The sequence below is a fragment of the Myxocyprinus asiaticus genome, chromosome 41, assembly GCF_019703515.2.
Source record: "Myxocyprinus asiaticus isolate MX2 ecotype Aquarium Trade chromosome 41, UBuf_Myxa_2, whole genome shotgun sequence".
In the NCBI taxonomy this organism is placed as follows: domain Eukaryota; kingdom Metazoa; phylum Chordata; class Actinopteri; order Cypriniformes; family Catostomidae; genus Myxocyprinus; species Myxocyprinus asiaticus.
The window spans coordinates 25,011,938-25,032,621 of NC_059384.1; the positions used below are offsets into that span (position 1 = coordinate 25,011,938).

At 38.4% G+C, this 20,684-nt stretch overlaps 1 protein-coding gene across 1 annotated transcript in view; it reads right to left on the reverse strand.

Moving 5' to 3' along the window:
• vopp1b (VOPP1 WW domain binding protein b) overlaps positions 1-20,684 on the reverse strand; it is an 84,070-nt gene that overhangs the window by 34,139 nt on the left and 29,247 nt on the right. The gene's annotated exons all lie outside the window — the stretch shown is intronic.

Below are 20,684 nucleotides of genomic sequence, written 5' to 3' on the forward strand. Positions count from 1 at the left end.
GCAAGCCACCCCAGCGGCTCCCCACCTCGATCCTTCTATCTACGGGTATGAGGCCGTGCCGGTTAGCACTGGGGGCGATTTGGGGACCTCAATGGGACCACCTCCGCTGGGTATCCCCCCACGTCCCATTCCCCAGCACGCTCGCTTGCTCCAGTCGGGTGCACAGACGAGATCGCCGGCTTGTCTCAGGGCGAGTTCGAAAGCCCGGGAAGACGGCTCGTCTCAGGGCTCATTCGGAGAGCGGGCTTGTCCAGTCGGATGCAGAGGCTTCGACTGAGCTTCCTCCTTCGGGAGTGGTCGCCCAGGCCGACGCGGAAATGACTGACATGCTTTCCCGGGCGGCCACGAGCGTCAGGCTAGAGTGGAATCGTGGCTCAACGATTGGTTCCTGGGCTCGGGGCGCCACCCACGGCCACGGCCATGCCCCATTCCTTTCTTCCCGGAAGTGCATGAGGAGCTGACAAGATCGTGGGAGGCAACTTGTACTGCCCGGTCCAAGTCTTTCAGCTCCCCTGCTCTCGCTACCCTCGATAGCGGAGCGGGCAGGGGGTATTCGGTGACCCCCTAGGTGGATAAGGTGCTCGCGGTGCACCTGCGTCTGCAGAGCGCCGCCACCTGGCGTGGGCGCCCAAAACTCCCATCCAGGGCCTGTAGGTTTACATCGTCCCTGAAGGCTAGATCCTACGGTGCTGCTGGACAAGATGCCTCCACCCTGCATGCCATGGCTCTACTTCAAGTACACCAAGCCAAGGCACTAAAAGAACTGCACGAGGGTAGTTCTGACCTGGGATTGATGCAGGAACTGCGCTCGGCGACCGACCTTGCTCTCCGGGCGATGAAGGTCATGGCGCGGTCTCTCGGGCAGATGATGTCCACCCTGGTGGTCCAGGAGTGCCACCTTTGGCTCACCTTGGTTGAGATGCACGAGGCTGACAAGGCATGGTTCCTTGACGCCCCCATCTCCCAGGTTAGCCTATTCGGTGACACCGTCGAGGACTTTGCCCAGCAGTTCTCGGCGGTGAAGCAGCAGAGCGTTTATCTTGTTCCCTGGGTCACATGTTCAGCCGTCGTCACGACCACCATCTTTGCATGTATGGCGCCCCAGCGGCGGTCCTCCAAGACATCCTGGTTACTTTCGTAACCTCCGTTCCCAGATGGAGGGAACGAGACATTGTGTCCCTCTTGCCATAACGCTGAACTACCCGCTGAAATGGCCGGGACCTGGTCTCGGCTCCTCAGCACAAAACCTGAATGAGTGGCATACCAGCTCCTTTTATACCCGTACGTCCGGGAAGTGGCATGCAAATTCCACAATGTTTCGTTCCCTCCATCAGGGAACGGAGGTTACGAAAGCAACCAGGACGATTATTCTGCACTAGTCATGCCAACATTTTTTTTTTTTTTTTTTTCCAGGAATTTCAGCTTTTAATGAGACTGTGTCTCTGGACACCACATGACATTTTTCACTTTTAAGCCCCAAAAAAATATCAATATGACTTTAAACTCAGCTATTGAAAAATGTTCATCATAGAACAGGTATATTCAAGTAAATGGTTTCTGTGAATTGCATTTTATTTATGTATTTTTAATTGAATAGATCTGAACATCACTTCATTGACTCTTATGACATATGGCCATAATATGCACCTGTTACCCTCTGTTATTGTATTTTATGATGAACTTTATGAAAAGAATCCATGTTATGATCAGGAACAAAGGCACCTGCAGCTGTACGCCCGTACGCACTGTGCGTACCATGAGCATTCCGACTGACATGAGAAATATTTTATTCTCAGAATATTGAATCAATCATGAAGTGTGTCTCGTGGCTGTTTAAAAGAACTAACAATGCTCAATTTGTGAATTAATAATTATTTTGAGTCTGTTCTTTTCAGTGAATTGGCCAAACGGGCTTACAAAACTGTCTGAATCGATTCGTGATTCATTGTAATTTGTTTGGACCGCTCTCTCACGGAATCATTTGGAGCGGTTTCTCACACAGTAAAACAACATTGGGATATCTATGAATACAGAGAACAAACAGCACTGAATACAGTGGAAATTTACCTACAGTCAACTGAAACAAAAGGCTGTCTTTTTGAGAGGTAACTTTGAGAGGTAACTTCAGCAAGTGCTGTATCATGTGAACAAGGGGCTGTTCAAACTGTACGTGTTTTTACGTCCACTCACGCAGTTTTTCAATCATTTTCGATGTAAACATTCGCTAGATGGATGTCTTTTGACAACTGCGTTACGTTTCACTTTTTTAAGAAGCCGCTTTAAGTTAAAAAATAACTCCAACTGATAAAAACGTGTCTCGAGGCATCAGCGTTCTGCTCTATTCGTTGTGGTACATTTAGCTTTTTTAGCACGAGAACACGTCTGTTGTGAACGGTTACTGGAAGAAATGCTTTAGCCAATAGTTATGTGAACGCAACTCATACTCGAGAAAAAAAAAATGCTTTCACAAAGTCACCAGAATTGAAAGCTTTGGTGTTGTTTTTGCAAAAAAATTCTCCCGGGGGAGCATGTCCCCGGACTCCCTTAGACATCAGGTTGTACAAGGCCGATTTCTGTGCGTACCCTCAGATGAAATCCTGCAGGCACCCATGATCAGGAAAAAGTGTTTTTCTAGATCGTTCGCCCACTGTCACATACACACATTTTCTACTCCAATAACTGAACTAGTAAAGGAAGTTTGGGTTGTTTCTATGAAGGATGCTTAAACAGTGGTGTAGAAAAGTTGTTTTACACACAAAAGTATTTTATTGGCTATATATATATATATATATATATATATATATATATATATATATATATATATATATATATTAAATATAATATTAAATAAATATAATATTCTCTTGGCCATTTTTGAAAGTGCACGAAACTTTTGAAAACTTGCAGTTACCTTCAGTGGAATAAGTTTCATGTGAACACTAGGAAGGACATATCAAACTCTGACATATCTGTTTGCCAGTGTTTTAAAAAAAAAAAAAAAATACGTCTTTTCGCAGTGGAGAGAGAGAACGCCACGCCAGATTGCATTAAAGCGTCACACTGGCAGAATATATCCAAAATGTACAAGTGTCAAGATCTGATTGGGGGATTTCACCTATAGACATCTGGCAACCTTATACATGTCAAAATCTAATTATGACTGGCAAATCGCTGTTATTTGTTTATTAAACGTAGAAAATTAAACATTTTACTTGCATGATTAGTTCTAAGTAATACATGACACAATTAATCTAAAGGGGATTGTAAAGGTGGATGGTGGTTTTACAAGGGGGATGCTTTTTGGTACTTCTTGCAACAAGAGGGATGTCATCCTCTCGCATTCCCCCTCAACTCGAGCCCTGGTTATAACCACATATAAAAATGTATATGACTAATAACATTTGAGTTATTATTCATAAATGAACCTCTATAAACCCATAACAAAGGGAAAATTAATATTGTAACAGTGATGGGTCTGGCAAGCAGTAGATTTAAATCCCTAGCGTAGAACTTTTATTATAACAAAGAAAACCATCAAGAGCAAAAAACAAAAACTCACCAAGCACCAGAAACATCAAACAATGCTAGACAAATAAACAAGAATTAACTAGGTAACAAGACAAACCTGGAAACAATTCAGGGAGACCCCAACGAAAAATACATAACTTCAAAATAAAAGACACACCTTTAGCGACCCCTAGGGGAAAGTCCCATATGTTACAAATATAAAGTGTTTACAATTAACCGTAAAATGCAAACATAGGTCAAAAATGACCTCGACATATACTTTTTGACTACAATTTTTACATAACGTGCTCTTTCCATCTGACACTCCAGGAACGCTTCAATTATGCAGTTTAAGTTTTGTTGGATTTTTGTTTTTTTACTTGATGCTATTATATCTAAATAAGCATGGCTATAAAATATAACACAATCTGGGTATGGCAAGTCATATTCCAACAGTTCTTAGTATCATGATAAGAGTGAATTCATCTGTCTGACACAGCAAGAGTCAGTGCTCCTGGTGGAAGCTGTGGCAGTTAATCTCACAGTCCAATGCGTACTCTTTGCCAACAGCACCACTGCAAATCTGTCTGTATCCTTCACACAGACAAAAGAAACAAACTGAACTCAAATTTCTGTGTCATTCTTAGCTATCATTTCTCACGCTGTAAAAGCAACTATCAAAATGTCATGCACAAAGGTTAGCATTTTGTAACCTAAACAAAATAGAGGCCAAATGCCATAGAAATAACAATGGTTTAACTGCATTTCAAAAGTTTCTGAAGAAAATGTGAGTGGTGGGTGCTTAACCAAAACTTGCAAGCACAATGCTAGGGTGTAGTGGTTGGTTGTCAGGGTGCTGCTATGCAGTGATTTTTACCATGTTGATAGATTGTTCTGAATGGTTGCTAGGTGGTTACTGGCCCCTTAATATGGCCCTCCTTTAATGTATGTCTGTCAGATTTTCTTGCCAATTTAATTGTCTGCCAGCATTAAGCTAATGATGATAAAATTAATAATGATAAAAAATGTCACTAAATTTGCAGACACGTTTAGTCAAAAACATTTAGCATTGTATTTTGTCTAATTTCAAGGATCATTTTTTTACCTATTAATTGAATTCATCTCATGAACATAAGTCCAATGTTCCAATGTTTGCATTAGAGTTAAAATGGAACCAACCCCCTTCACTGGTTGCCTTATTTCTACTGAACTGAGTGCACAGTTCTGTGCATCTGGATCCAACAGCTCCAACAGCTTGAAAGTTGATGCTGACTGGTCAATAAGGTGTTCTCTTTGACAGTGCATTTACACTTTAGTGTCTTAACTGGGATTGTGTCTGTGAGGTTGACAGATGGTTTTTTGCTAAATTGGTTAAAATGTTTGGTTACAAAATCTAATTCATACAATACAAATGTAGAAACAAGAATTTAAATAGTTTGAAAAAGAACAATAGATAAAATCTCAAATTGCATGGTATACCATGTCAGAAAATTTTATATATGAAAAAGTTTCTATACCCTTATACTAAATTAAATGTAATGTATATACTAAACTTAAATTAGATATAGATATAGATATGGGTATTAGATGTGCTGATAGGTTATGCACCCGAATGGATGTAAATAAATAAATAAATAAATGTAATACTGGAACATATAGACATACAAGTAAGTGAAGTGGATGTACTGTATATTTCAGTTGATATATACGTACATGCATGTGAATATTGTACCAATTTATTTATCTTTTTAGTTATTTATTTACTTTTTTGTTTGGTCTTTGTCTGTTTTCATTTGGTTTGACTTTAAATTGAATCATAGCCTTTTTCTGTTATTGTTTTTATTTCTTGGAAACAATGCACTTCAAATATTAGGTGAAGAAAAATGACACTTAAATTATTTAGTTCAACCAAGAATTAATAATGCATGTATCTGCCATGTTCATATGATTTTAAAAAGTGATAGATTTTAAAGCATTTTGGAATAGATACTGTATGTGGTGTATTTGTTGTGACTGCTATTTATTTAGTTTATTTATAGTTGTATTTAACCTTTGTGGGTTAGCACAGAGAAGAGCGAAAGTAAAAAAAAAAATAAAAAAACTAATAAAAATATAAATACATACTATATACAGTATATACACAAAGAAAGAGATGCACTGAAGTATGCTGCCATTGAAAACTTAGCTAAATGATTTACTTATTTATTTGTTGCAAGCTGTTGCTCACGCTGACGTCACAGTGATGTAATTTTGTTGTCAAGTAAATTGTCTGAATTTGTGAAGTTTTCAATAATTTCTGAGTGAAAGTAATGTATCTATTATACAGCCATTGTGTATCGCCTGATGGTGCCACTTTATTTTGTGCAACTGATGCAAATAAAGTTCACAAATGTGTTCGGGACCAAGAGTAGAAGTGTGCCAAAAATGTTTTGCATTTTAAGATATGAGAAATCAAACATATGTGGCCCCATTTTTTGGGGGGCCACCCTGTTTCTTTTCTTTCTTTCTTTCTTTCTTTCTTTCTATCTATCTATATACAGTATATATATTATTCTTGTTGCACTCTAATCTCTGTCTTGGATAGTATTTTTCTGATGCCATTGTAACTTTGTAATGCAGCACTCTTCGTACTGCTGTCTCCTTAAGATGAATTGCTTATGTTGTATTCTTCCTCTTTTGTTAGTCGCTCTGGATAAAAGTGTCTGCCAAATGAATAAATGTAAATGTAAGTACTGGGAGACAGAGAGAGGAATAAGATCGGGCCAGATTCTAATGTGAGAGCATCAAAGCTCAACATAGCGTGAGCATTTGCGTTAACTGCAGCACCATGTCTCTAACAACTGCTGTTCACTTTTAAAGTGGCAGTATTTACATATATTAACAGTCTAAAGTGATGTTAATGCAATGTTCAAGGAGAACAAACAAAAGTTTTTCTTTATACATTGTGGTGGGAGCAGACTGTAGCTCCATGGTACAAAAGCAGTCCACTTGAATGGATGATTGGTGTTGCTCTTGATGTCTTATGCCCAGTGGCAGTTCTAGCTTGTATGGTGCCCTGTGCAAAACCCGCTTCAACACGCCCCCAAAGTTGTTGACCGGGAAAATGCCACCCTAAATCCGCTACTGCTTATGCCCCATTCACACTGACAGCGACTTTAGGGCTGGAGGTCGCTAAAGGCACTTTTCCACCATCGGGCTGAACAGTTACTATTCCCAAACCATGCTGTTCTGTACCAATCTGGGCTTGTTGACACTGTTATGGTTTCTTTTTCCACTGTGGTGTGGTGAATTAGGATGAGAATGGACTGGTTAAGGAAGTGACCAATCATGAGCACAACGTCACTAAAGGCATTCCACAAGAATGGTTCTCTGTCCTGAGTATGGTTAACTTACCATCCTGTGAAATGCGTACAGGGATCAGTTTGTAATCATACTGTACTGAACTGTGCTCAAGTGAAAATACTACTGACCCTTACTCACTGTGCTCAGAAACGGCCCGGTTGTGGAATAACAGCTTAAGTAGATGTATTGTTGGTCGTAATGGGCATTCCTACTACAGTATTGGTGGGCAGCACAACTGGCCATATCTTTTGAAAATTTTATCACAAATAAGAGGAATTGCAAGGGAAAAAATATATCATTCTATTTTGACAAGGAATCAGTTTTCTTATTCAATTGCAGAAGTGCTCAATGCAACATATCATAAACAAGATGAACAATTATTTATGCATGAATCAACTGGAACTCCATTTAATTTCTGACAGTTCTCCACACATCATTTAAAAAAAAAAAATGTCCATGTGTGTGGGCAGAGACAAATCATATAGAACAGGGAAATTACTCACAGTAACATCTTGCTTAATAAGGTGGACAACCGCTCACTGTTTTCACTCCCATTGGTAGTCACTGCATTGCGTCATTGCTCATTTGCATAAAGTTACACTTTTCTTAATGAAATTATAGCTTTTAAAATCTTTGTTAAATTAGCCTACTTTATATTAACTTGGCCTATGTTTTGCCAAATCAGGACGGGTCACCATAAATGTTAGCTTAGTTATTTCTTAAGGTAACCAAAAGCTACAAGGTAAAACTATTAAAAAATAATATGTTTGGCTATATTAAGACAATATCAAATCTACATACCCAGATGGACTGGTATACATGTATATAATTATTGGGGAAATGAAAACAAATATGACAGAAAAAAATAGACCATAGACCTTATTTACAACAGAGCCATATTTAATTTTGACATGAATGAAAATGAGACTGTGAGGGATAGACCTACAGTCTCTTTAATTGCATCTACTGTATAAAGCTTTATAAAGGCCCTATAAAAAAAATTTCAAAACTCGTGTTTCATGGAGTTTTTGTCTACTGTAATTTTTGGAACAATGTTTTTTTTTACATTTTTTTTTGTATATTTTGTCAATGGAATGATCCAAAAACTTTTAACAACAGTACAACTCATCGAAGAGACTGTAAGTCTATCCCAGACAGCCTCGTTGTCATTCCCATCAAAAATTTTACAACTCAGTTTGCCAGAGGGATTAATAATGATTATTTGTAGCTAAGACTAGACTAAGCTAGGACTAAGCCAGCCTCATGTAAATCAATCTTTCCCCAATGACCTTATCATTCAATGATCAGCTTATTCAGTCATTTGCATCCTCATCTCTGATGTTGCTGCCTCAGCACCCAAAAGCAAAAATGATGGCTGCCAGCACCCCTAACACACAGGCAGTACATAGCAGCATTACATTTACGCAAACAAATCTGAGACTCCTCAGAAAATAGTCAGCGCTGACTCTACAAGTACAAGCTGTTCTTGTTTTGTAGCCCAGCACAGTAAATTGTCAGTTTATTGACCAACTTGATGCTCTTACCCAGAATGGAGCAAGGTGATAGTGCTTTGATTATTTCCAGAGGATCTGCTGATGTGGCTTACCTGCACACAAGTGTTTCCTACAATGCCACGGTAAGAAACTGTAATTTTGCTTAGTTGTGAATTTGCTGTATTGTCTGAATTTAATGTGATGAGAATGAAAGAAAGAAAGAAAGACAAGGTACCACAAAACAACTAGAAGATAAACAGGCAACCCAACTTCTACTGTGTTCACAGACATAACTTGCTTTTTTTCATCCTCACTAGTCCTGTTCGCAAGCGAATAACTCTTATGATCCGTTTAGATATAAATCAGAAAAAAAGCTTGAATTATCGTTTTGGAATGACAACTTCCACCATCGTTTTCTATGTAAACATGGGCTAGACGGATGTCTTTGACCTTTGCGCCATGTGTAACTGTTTTCTTTAAAAATATTCTTGCGCTATTCACCCTAAGGGGCCACAGACATCGAACGCATCTTTGCATCCATGTCTTCTGTTTTTCAAAATGGTTACTGAGAGACAGATGATGATTTTGTCTCATGTCTGTCCGTCTGACTGCTATGTATCAGTGGACCTAGAAGACACATACTTTCATGTACAAAATAGCCCCAGGCCACTTTTGAGATTTGCCTTTGAGGGGTGGCATCTCTGTTCAATGTCCTTTGCTTCGGCTTGTCCCTTGATCCCCGCACATTAACCAAAGAGAGTTGTCACCTGGGACAAACCGACTCTGCTGGGCGTTGGCGCCCTGGCTCACAAATGGCCATCAAAACAAAAATATGAGTTCCCTCCTATCCGCTTGCTACACCAAGTGCTGTGCAATGTTCGAGAAGACAGGGAAACCGTGTTGCTGGTTCTGCTGCAGTGGCAAAACAGCATTTGGTTCCCAGAGCTGGTAGAGCTGTTGGATGCATCCCCAACCAGAGTGAAAACTTCATGTTCGGCCCCTGTTGAGGCTCGCCTGACACACAAGGGTTGTCGTAGCTGGTGCTCGACATGACTCTACCGGCCAAGGTGGCATATGCCTTAAAATGACATTTCACTGATTGGTGTTCCTCCCGTGGTGAGGACCCAGCACGTTTCCCTGTGCAGGCCATACTCTGCTTCTTACAAAAGCACTAAAATGCAGGACTTACTCCATTAACGCTTAAGGTGTGCTTCGCTGCCATAGGGACTGGCCATGACCCCCTGGGTGTTTTGTCTGTGGGCAAACATCCTCTGGTCAGTAAATGTCTATGTGGTGCTACACTTTCTCACTGGGTGATGGATGTCATTGCACTCGCTTACGATTCGCAGGGAAGGTCCAGGCTTATTCCACCAGGAGCGTGGACTACTTCTGGGAATGGGCAAAGGGCATATCCTTAGAGGACATCTGTCTGGCTGCAGGTTGGCCTTTCCCTCACAACTTTGCCAGGTTTTATAACTTGGATGTTTCCTCCTTCTCTTCCCAGGTTTTGGCGTCGAAGGAGGGTAGATATATGTCAATGTTTCTCTACCCAGTTGGCTAGTATCTATTATATTCATGGTTTATGACTGTTTTTATCTCTTCCCTTTCCACTGCTTAGGAAGTAGAGCTTTGTACAATGTTTCACTACCCATTATGGCTAGTGTCATTATTATACTATTAACATATATGGTTATTTGTTCCCTTTTCCTCCCTATTACTTTGTATGTGTAAATCAGTAGCACAGCATTATAGTATTGGTCTCCTATAGAATCAGCTACTGACACAGCATTGATTTATGGATATGAAAGGTTCCCTGAAAGAATGGAACAAGACAATGCATACGCTTGCCGCACTACTGATTTCTCACTGTTAAGGGGCAGAGAGATTCGTCTCCTCCCTTCAAATGAAAAATCCTAATGAAATGGCACTGTGCTCCAGTTTATATGCACGCAATGATGCGCGCAAAAGGGGCTTGGCACCAACTGCCAATCTTAAAGGGTTCAGTGATCTTCACTCCTGCAAGGAGCTCCCATAGCGTCAGCCACTGATGCAGTCTCGTACCTTCCTTTTAGGGAACCAAGGTTACATTTATAACTGAGACATTTTGTTGTATTAAATGGTATTCTAATTAACAATAGGAAAGTGTGTTACAAAAAAAAAAGTGACATGATTCTGTCCTATTAAGGCAAGAATCCTATAGAATTAGACTAGATTCTTTAGAACTCACTCCACCTAACAACAGAGCAACTTATCAAACACCCTCATGATTTTTTTTTCTACATTTCTACAGATAGTTGGAGAACCGACAGCCAAGTGAGAATGAGAGAAACAGCCAAGAGGAATCAACTCAACTGAGCAGGGAGGGTCAATGGACCAGATCAAGTGCTCGGACTAGGCTTAATTTGCCATTTTTTCAACTTCAAATAACTGATAAAGCAGATGAGCAAAGTCTAGCCTCCTGCCTCCATAGTTCAGAGCCAGCAAAGGTCAATGTGTCCACTGAAATGAAGAAAGTGCTTTTGGCTGCCATCAAGTGTAGAAGTGCATTATTATTATTTTTTTCAAACTGCAGAGCCTGTATGGATTGTGCCTCCACACAGCATTAGTTGTAGTATGGAGAGTTCTGACTTCTGAATATGAATGGCACATAAATTAAGTACACAATGTCATCAATAGTAGGTCTAAATAAGTATGCCCATCCCATATTTACAAGAAACATTTTGCTCTTTTACCAACTGAAAGATGCAGTGCAATGGCAAAGCACAGAGAAAGCTTTCATGAATTAAAGAGAAAGGCCATATCTATACCTACAGGTGTTCAAAGTGAAGTTATGATCTATAGTTAAAAAGTTACATGCACCATATAAGCCCCATGTGATCAATAATGGATAACAGTTCATATTACGGCTTTCTGAAAGAGAAAAAGGAGATTGCACACAATATAAAACAAATGGATGAAGCAGGTGTTCCCATTCAGAGATGTTAGATTAATGGCTTAATCTAATCGTGCAAAAAATTTAATAAAATATAATGTAATAATATATATATATAAAAGTTAATGTGTGCCCTCTTTTGCAGCAAACCAACTAAATACAAATTATTTTGTACAATGGTTGTCCTATTGTGCAATCTTAATCATAGTACCTTGCTTTGTTTGTGTTGTGATCTATGAGAATGATTTATTAAATATAGATGAGGTATAAGCTGTGGTCATGGTCAAATATTCTATACTTGAGCAGACAGTTGGCAGGAACATATTCTCAGCCTCAGACTGCCCACAGATAGCCCACAGTCCATTTAATGACTGTCTGATGCATATTGCATACAAAATGGCATGCACTGTCTGATAGCCAGTTCCAATCTGATTGGTAGTCTTTTCCCAACTTCTGAGAGTAATTCTTTTATTTGACTTGACAAGGTTTTTGGGGAAGAACTAATCACTGGATTTGCAAGAGCTAACCAGGTAAGTGGAATCAAATCTTTGAATCTTTGAAGTAACTAGATATCCACAAGCAGAACTGTGCGCTCAACTTTGAGTTATGTCTGTGAAATAATCAGCAGGTAGGTAAATTCCTTCTGAAATGCAATCCAGTACTGATTACAAATTACACAACTTAGATTGCAATCAGTAACTTAATATTTTAGGTTACACTTTTAGGTAATCTAACCTGATTACTTTAAGATTAATGCATGTTTTCATGAGATGAAAATCTAATTTTAACACCCTGGCTACACACGCACTGAAACAACTTGAGGCTGTCTACACTAGAAGCATCAAAGTGAACATTCTAAAGGACGAGCAGAAAGCACGGAACAATCAGTTGTGAGCTCGAGTAGACTTCAGCAATGGTTAAATGGGTGAATAACCAGTATCTTACTTTATTTTCAATGTAAATCCACTGGTATGAACATTTACTTATTATATAATTATTAGGATTCCTCCAGTAGGAGGAAACCTGTTGTTATTGGTGGTTTTATTATTAGGATTCCTCCGGTAGGAGGAAACTTATTGTTATTGGTGGTTTTATTATTATTATTATTATTATTCTCCTTGCGCCCCAATATCTCAAAAAGTCACCAGTCAAAAATTTTCTAATTTGGCACATTGATACTACAGGCCACCGGGAACACCCACACCAAGAATGGCCCACATTTGCCCTTAGGGGGCACTACAGGCCACGCCCAAAAGTTCCATTTTCAAAGTGATGGCATTTCCACCCCATTTGTCCAATTCTTCTGAAATTGGTGTACATGCCTCATTTCTCATGGGGAACAAAAAAGCCTCAATGACCCATAAGGTCCACCATGATGGATTTTCCTGTTCAGTGAAAATCTTCTCTTGAACCGTAGATCCAATTGACTTGAAATTTGGTACCCATGTGTAGAATTGATGTCTTTCAATTTGTTACTTAGCAAAAATGAAAACAATACAAAATGGCTGAAAGGGGCGTATTTATGTAAATGTCCACATGTCAATAAATCAAATGTAATTTTGACTGATGGTTTTTCAAACCTAACAAGATGACATCACTCTGAAGTACTGTGCAAAATTTCACCTTGATATGTCAAAAGATGACTGAATTACAGCTGTTTGAACTTGGGCCAAATCTGACAATGCTAGCCACTGATTCTTTTTTTATACAGAAATTGAAAGCAGAAACACTCAGCAATGTGAATAGCTAACTTAGCTAAGATGCTGTGTTGGTACGTGAAGGGTCAAAGGTTCAAATCCAGCCATAGCCATCATTTTTTTTGTTTAGGATTCAGACAGAAAGACATGTTTTTTAGGATTCCTCCATTGGGAGGGTTTAACCCCAACCCTCTACTGATCAATTTTTAAATGATTTGCCATTTTGAGGAGGAATACGCATTGCTGCTTGCAGCTATATTTATTATTGTAATGCTATTGTTGCTAAACCTGCGTATAAATGTGGTTAGAATTTGACCAGAGACCTGAAACATCACAGGCTGGCATGTTTGGTAGACATGGGGCAATGGTAATCAGTATATAGATTGAAACATGGTTGAAAGTGATTGGATGATGCTGGCCATTACTTTGAATCAGAATTATTTATGCTTATTTTTGATGCAATGTCTGTAACATCTCAAAAACATGAATAACCAACAGGCCAACTCCTAGAAACATAATAAACAATTAGTTTTTTTTACTTTCTACAGCTTGGTATTATTAAAATTTCACAACTTAGTCCCACTGTCCACATATGTGGACATACGTTTTTGGTAAAACTATTTGGTCTAAAACAATTTTTTGTTTTGCAAGTTTCTTAGGGGCTACGTGTTACAAATCAAAAAGGGGAATGGAAAATGCACACAACAGTCACGCTCAGGTCTCAGGAGTTGAAGTATGTAACAAAAAAAATGTATGGCAGAAAGATTCAAACGTATGCCATTTGGTAAGTAAAATCCTTTTGTTTCAGGCGGACCAGATAATAAAGTGGCTGGAGTAGCTCTGCACCATGTCAGCAACAGAACAGGGTATCCGTTTACTGTCGGCTATAATGGGAGCTATCTGCTTTTGATGCAACGTGACGCTCACATCAGGTGTAGACAGGGAGTAGGTACCCATTTACACTCATTTCATTAAACAATGAAAATTTCTGTTTAATGTAATCTATATGTAACCATTACAATGTAATCCAAAAATTGTATGTAATCTGTCTATTATTTTCATATAATATATTTCAGGTATACCCATCCCTAAACACCATGTAAAAACAAAAAAAACTGTGGTTGGGTTCTTTATATGTCGGCCAGACGGTCTCTTCAAAGTGGAAGGTTCTTGGGTAGTATAAGCTGTGTCAGTCAAAAATCTGGCTACGCAAGACTAGCAGGAACATATGAATGAAAATATGAGTCTATAAAAGTCAATATAAAAAATATAAATAAATATCTCAAGTAAGTCAACTTTCTCTATTTACACTGTTTCTCCTTTACCCTCCAAGACTATGTGATTCACAAGTCCTTTGTGCTCAATATCATATACTAGTAAAGAAAGCGCAAAAAGAAGTAATGAGCAAGTTTCTGAAAAGACCCCTTGACGTGATGATAAATAAAGCTGCAAAATGCTGTGACTCAAATGTTAAGGATGTTGCTCTGAACCTGAGCCAGTAATCTCTCATATCTCAGCACAGCGGCCACATGACAGCATCTTATTTAAATACTGGCATATATGGCACTGCACTGCAGTGATTTATGTTCTGACGCACAGCATGGCTGGGCTCGTCTTTAACTGTCCGAGAACAGATCTGAGAAAGGTTTCTCGGCCTTTAATATAAGCACTTAATCTTTTGAAAGGGATGGTAGTAAAAGTATCGGGTGAAAGAGAGCTGAATCATCCAAAAAAACGGCGATTTGCCTGCAAACATAAACAAAAATGCACTGACTTGAAAACTACTGCAAGGAAAAAACAAAACAAAACTCATATTTAAAGAAACCATGCACAATATCTGATAATGGTAAACAGTTTAAGGAAAAACCCACTGGAGAGAAAAAACACAAATGAGATCTATTTAACATCGAAATTTTTCTTCACAGATACAGTAGCAATGAGATTAAATAGAGAGCAAATGGAGACTTCTGCTGAAGCGTCCTGCTTCTCGGATGTTTCTCCTGAGAAAGACCTAATAAATCTAATCTATTTCCTATGTGTTTCTTTTAGAGTTTCAGAGAGATCTCAACAATGTCTCAAACTGTGCTCAGAAGATATCAACGTCTGCAAACAAAAAAGTTAGAGATTTCAGTATTAACACACACATTTCTCATCAAATTCTTCCAAGACCAAAGTATCTGAGATATGCAATCTAAATTTGTAGCTCTATACACTTACTTTATGTTATCAATTGTCAGATTTACATATATTTTTATTCATCCTTTACATTTTTAGAAGACATTTTATAGTTAAAACTTAATAAATATAACCGATATAGACCCCATTAGACAATTTTTTTATGTCGGTATGTTATGTTGTATTTAATGTTACAATGATTATTATTCTTTGCAATCATTTATTCCCCCAAAAAGTCCACCAAAAGTCAGAGCTAGCTAGCTTCAATGTCCAGTGTAGCAGTAATTGCTTCTCCTACATCAATTTGAAGTACATACCTTTTTTTTAACTCTGTGATGTTTTAAAGGCATTTTTGAGTGCTCTCAGCATTTCTATGAGGTTAAGATCTCAGCTATTTCATATTTTGAACTATTATATGGATTTGATGAGGGTTTCAAGTCATTGTCTTGTTGCAAGGTCCACTTATGATTTGGCTTTTAGCTTTTTGACAGATGGCCTTGAATTCTCCCCAAGTGCTCTCTAATATACAGTATCTTGATCTCATGGTTGACAGATAGCACACAGCTCTACTATTGCATCAGCTGTCCAGAGAACATTGTTCCAAAATCCTGGGGCCTTATTCATAAAATTTTGATATCGGGGTGGTGTGGAATAATAGGGTTCAAAACAGTGTTACTATGAATGCAAACTTTAATACAGTGAAAAAGACACTCAATTAGCATAACATAAATATATATAAATAAATAAAAATGTCCAACATTCTTTTGAATGTCCATGTACTAAAATTAAATATTTGATGCCATGAGTGTACCTTCATTTACTATTACTATTATTCTGAATGGCCATGGAAAATGAAGCAATGTGATAACAATTTTACCTGGTTGCAAGAAGTAGTCCATTAATTTACCTGATGAACTTTCACCTTTTGCTGACCCTTTATGCTTCGCAGAGCTAATGTGCGCTTCTAAATCACTTGCACTTTTATTAGCAATTGACACATAAGTGCCAGTTTTACATGTCATACATTCTGCTTCCCACAGATCTCTATCTGGACAAAAGCATGGGAATTTTCTGTGCAAATCTTCTGTAAATTTGTACTTTCGTTTGGGCATTGTTTCCACTCAGCTGTCATTTGCTGCTACTGTCAAGCAACTGTTTGAAGCCAGACACAACAGTGCTTCGCACGTTCGCAGAGAGATTGACAGACAGGAATTTGGCCAATAGTTGCTGCAAGCCTCTTATAATCGACCAATTGGTGTGCGAGAAGGTGGGACTTACAAAGAGGGGTTAAAGCAATGCAAATATGCCATTAGACCATTAGACCAGATGCACATCATAATGCAACTAAAGCCGAATTTAGAAATCCTGGCCAGAGGCTTTTTTAAGGTCTGAAAAAGAGGACATGTCCAGGAAAATGAGGACGTATGGTCACCCTATATATTTACAGCTTTAGAAACATCCAAATATTTACAAATCCTAATATTACAAAAACATTTTTTTAAATATATTTGTGATATTTTACTACGCAGAACAAATGTAACATGTCAAATTAGGTAAATGTGTCAACTGCATTAAATAAATGTTACATTGGCATTTAACATTTAATTAGTCTTATTAATTATAAATGCAATAAAGGGGCTATTTACATTTGCTCACTTCATGCATTTTTACTGATTGTATTGCTATCCGACTGAAAAAGCTCGTTCCATTTACACTTGTCTCCGTGTCTCCGCCAAATCGACATAAATCCGATCTTCAATTCCCGTACTATATGCAAATAAAACTTCAGTGCACTTCTGTGATTATGCTAATTCCTGGCAGTGAATTTAACAGATGTGCTTTATTATTTGATTCCAATTGAATTTGCCTAGCGCATGCGTGTCTGTGTATGGGTGTGCTGTGTGTTTTTGCCATCGGGGCTTCTCGTAGGTAAGACGCATCATGCACGTCAGCTGCCCTCATGTCAGTGTTTAGTTTCAGTTTCATCAGCGATCTACATCAAATAAATGAGAAAAAAACGTTCTGTCTCTCCTACAACATGCATTCGTCTCTTTCTTTGTTATAATTTACTGCGCGACGCAGCCCTATGCAAATATTAGGTGACAGCTATAATGTTTCGCATTTTTCCTATGCTGACGTAGCGCTGTTTGGGCAGGGTATAGTGTGCATATGTGACTTGAACAGCCAGATGCATTTAGACTTGACCAGTTTCGTCTGGAATGCATCTAAAACCACCTCCTGAAGTGGTCTGAGTGATCTGATTGAAATCCGTCTCAAATGCGTTTCGGAAGGCATTTACACCTGGTCTTTTCATGATCGGATAGCTATCCGATCAGTGAAAACACATGAAGTAGCCAAGTGTAAACAGGCCCAAAAGCAACCGATTAATTCTGTGAATTCAATATTTACATTTTAGATGCTGTCAATAAGTCAATATTGTACATTTCAGTGTCTATGCAAACATAAGTAAATGTGTGCTTGAACTAGACTTTTACGTAAGCATAGCTACAAATACTCATGAGATCACGTTGCTACCTTAGATGCCCTAAGTGTAAACTTGATGAATCATGATTTCAGCATAAAAATGTTTGCACACAGGTTGTACTAAAAAATATCAATATTTTTATTTCTTTATGTTTATATTTTTTATGTTACAGACATTCACAGAAGTACTAAGATAAAAGCTGAGTTTGTATGATGTTTTTGGTAGCGAGAGTAAATCACCCCTTAAAAGTAATTTGAGGCTGATATTACATCTGTGACATGTTTAGATGTATCAGTCACAAAGAGAGTTTACTGGAGTTCAGAGTAAACATAATAACATTACTAAACTGAGCAACATTTTCCAACCAGCAGGAAACATAAAGGTCAAGGCCATCATCCAGCTAAACGTCCTCAGACAGCTTCTTTAGATCAAGTTTAAAGAACAAGACACAAGTTTTGCCTCTTCATTCAGTGTCAGCCGGTGTCAATCATTCAAAAGAAAATGGGCAACCAGGGTAGAAGAACCATAGAGGGGAAAACATAAAATTGCTGTCCAATTCCCCTCTGTCAGAGTCTTGGCTTTAGGTTGCGTGATAGGTTTGCTATCTCATACAGTGAGCATTCCATTTCCATTCCTCCATTTTCCTCCATGCCGAACTCCTACATTATCTCCAGACCACAATGAAAAAGCCATGCAGTCACTTTCCCAAATGAATACTACCACAAGCATTACATGAGGACACATTGAGAGATAAAAGCCAGCCAGCAGGAAGTTCAATTTGGCGCAAATCCTTTAGCTTGTTACGAACAGAAAGAAACATGCAGCATTATAACTGGAAGCCTCCCAATGAACTCTGTACAGACTCCCAATGGGACACTACATCCCAGCACAGTTTCGCATTGCACAGTTTGAGGACCTCTAAATTATTCAGAAGCTGTTGGTCTGAGAAAAACTTAAAGAGCAGATGTTGATAAGAGTTCAACATTTGCACTAATGTGAGATAAGGCCTAGAATTTTTGTTCAACATCAACAGAAAGACAATAGTCGCCTAAGAGTGACTTCTCAAAATGCAACTGATATGGTTGGCAACTTTTCGCCACACGAATACAGGATGCTTGAGCAGTTTGAGCACTTGAATACAGGATGGGGGTCACCCTCAAGTGTTGGACCTGGTCTGACCGGGGGGTGGGTCCCCCTTGAGCATTTTGCCACTTCAATACGGTACACAATGCCTAGAATTAATGGTCGACCGATATAGGTTTTTTAATGGTCGATGCCGATGTCGATATCCAGAGAGCAGGGTTGTCGATATATCACACAAATTAATACAGTATAACAAACATAAAATTGCTAAAAAAATTATGTATTTGCACACGAAGAAACTGATAATTTATTAGGAAGAAGGATATAACAATACACACAGTAGTCCAGCAACCATGGATGGCATGTGTGCATTAGTAATCGCATTTTCTCACTAAAGGCAGAATCAAACCCATTGTATACAGTGCATAGTGAATATGGCATTTACTCATAGCGCACGATAAGCTAATTTACTTTAAGGTTGCACTCACGCGCTCGTGCGGATCCAGTGTGAGCAGCAATCTCCTGACATTTTAAATGGGCTGAATCACCCGCTTGGATTGTCACAGACTGACCATCATGATTTGTGAATTAGAGAAACTTTTTATCCTGATTCTGAAGTTTTGATTCTGGCTGATTGGATATGCACTTCAGAGAACAGCGCTCGACAGGAAGAAACAGTGAATTACATCTGTTTAAACGAGACATCTGCAGATTTGCAGACGGTATATGATAGAAGAATGATATTTGCTTTTTTATCATTAAACAAGAAAGTTAAAAGTTACAGGGAGATGCTGAGGAGAGGCTGACAGAAAACGTGCTTTAGAGGAAGAACTACTGTATGAGTGTGTCACAGGACACTGGATTTCCTAGAGTTTTTTTGTTTTTGTTTTTTTACACCTGTTTAAAGAGATATCTGCATATTTGCAGACAGTATATGATATTAGTTTCATTGGTATTTATCTTTTTAGTATTAGACAAGAGAGTTAAAAGTTACAGGGAACTTTTGAGAGAGAAGAGAGAGTGAAACACACGATCACATTAACTTTATGAGCTCAGGTGCGTCTATGGCAGCTTTGATATGTGGATCACTTAAATGAGATTGTGTTGCACACCAGCCTATTATTGTAGTAACATTATGGCATGTAACAAAAAAACGAACTGTGATCGGTCATTTAAATGTCTCAGATGCTGAACATGCAAGCAGGTGATTCTCAGCGCCCTCGCAGCCTAAAAAAATAGAATCAGCCAAGCGTGAAAATGTATTAGTTAATTAAATAAAAAAATTCTGAATATCGGTTGATTTATCAGCCTCTGCGATATATCGGTCAACCACTAGAATACAGGATATTTCACCATACGAATGGGGTAGGGGTTGGGGGATGGGGCTATCACCCTTGAGCACTTCATCGTCTGTCTGGTTACTATCCTGCTACCATCTTTAGTAGATTTTTGAGACTATTTAAAATATATTCATGGGCAGTAATTATACCATACAGGTACTTTTTTTTATTATTGAGAATTAGGGATGAACATAAAACCTCTTACATACAGCAGCCCCCAAAAAGTGTTTAGTCACTATAGACAATTAAGCCACAATAAAAATGTATGAATTGTATTGCAATTAGATAAACAAATATTAAACCAAGGGGCATCTGCAAACAAATTATGCCTTTTCTAAAAACTAACTTTTCTCAGACCATTTTAATTTAGCAAATGTATTAATTTTATTTAATTATTAATATAAGCAACTGGACGGCTTCCACTACGTTTGATAGCCATAAGTCCAAATACTTTTTGTCTTCATTTTGAACAGTATATGTTGTTTGATAATTAAAAAAATTAATAATAAGATGTCCCTTTGTCCAAAAATTTTGCTTTAAAAGTGTGGGCGTGTGCTATATTTCTATATTACACTTAGTGTCATGTTTTGTATGTAGTGCAATGGCATACACTTTCCAAATACTTTTTGT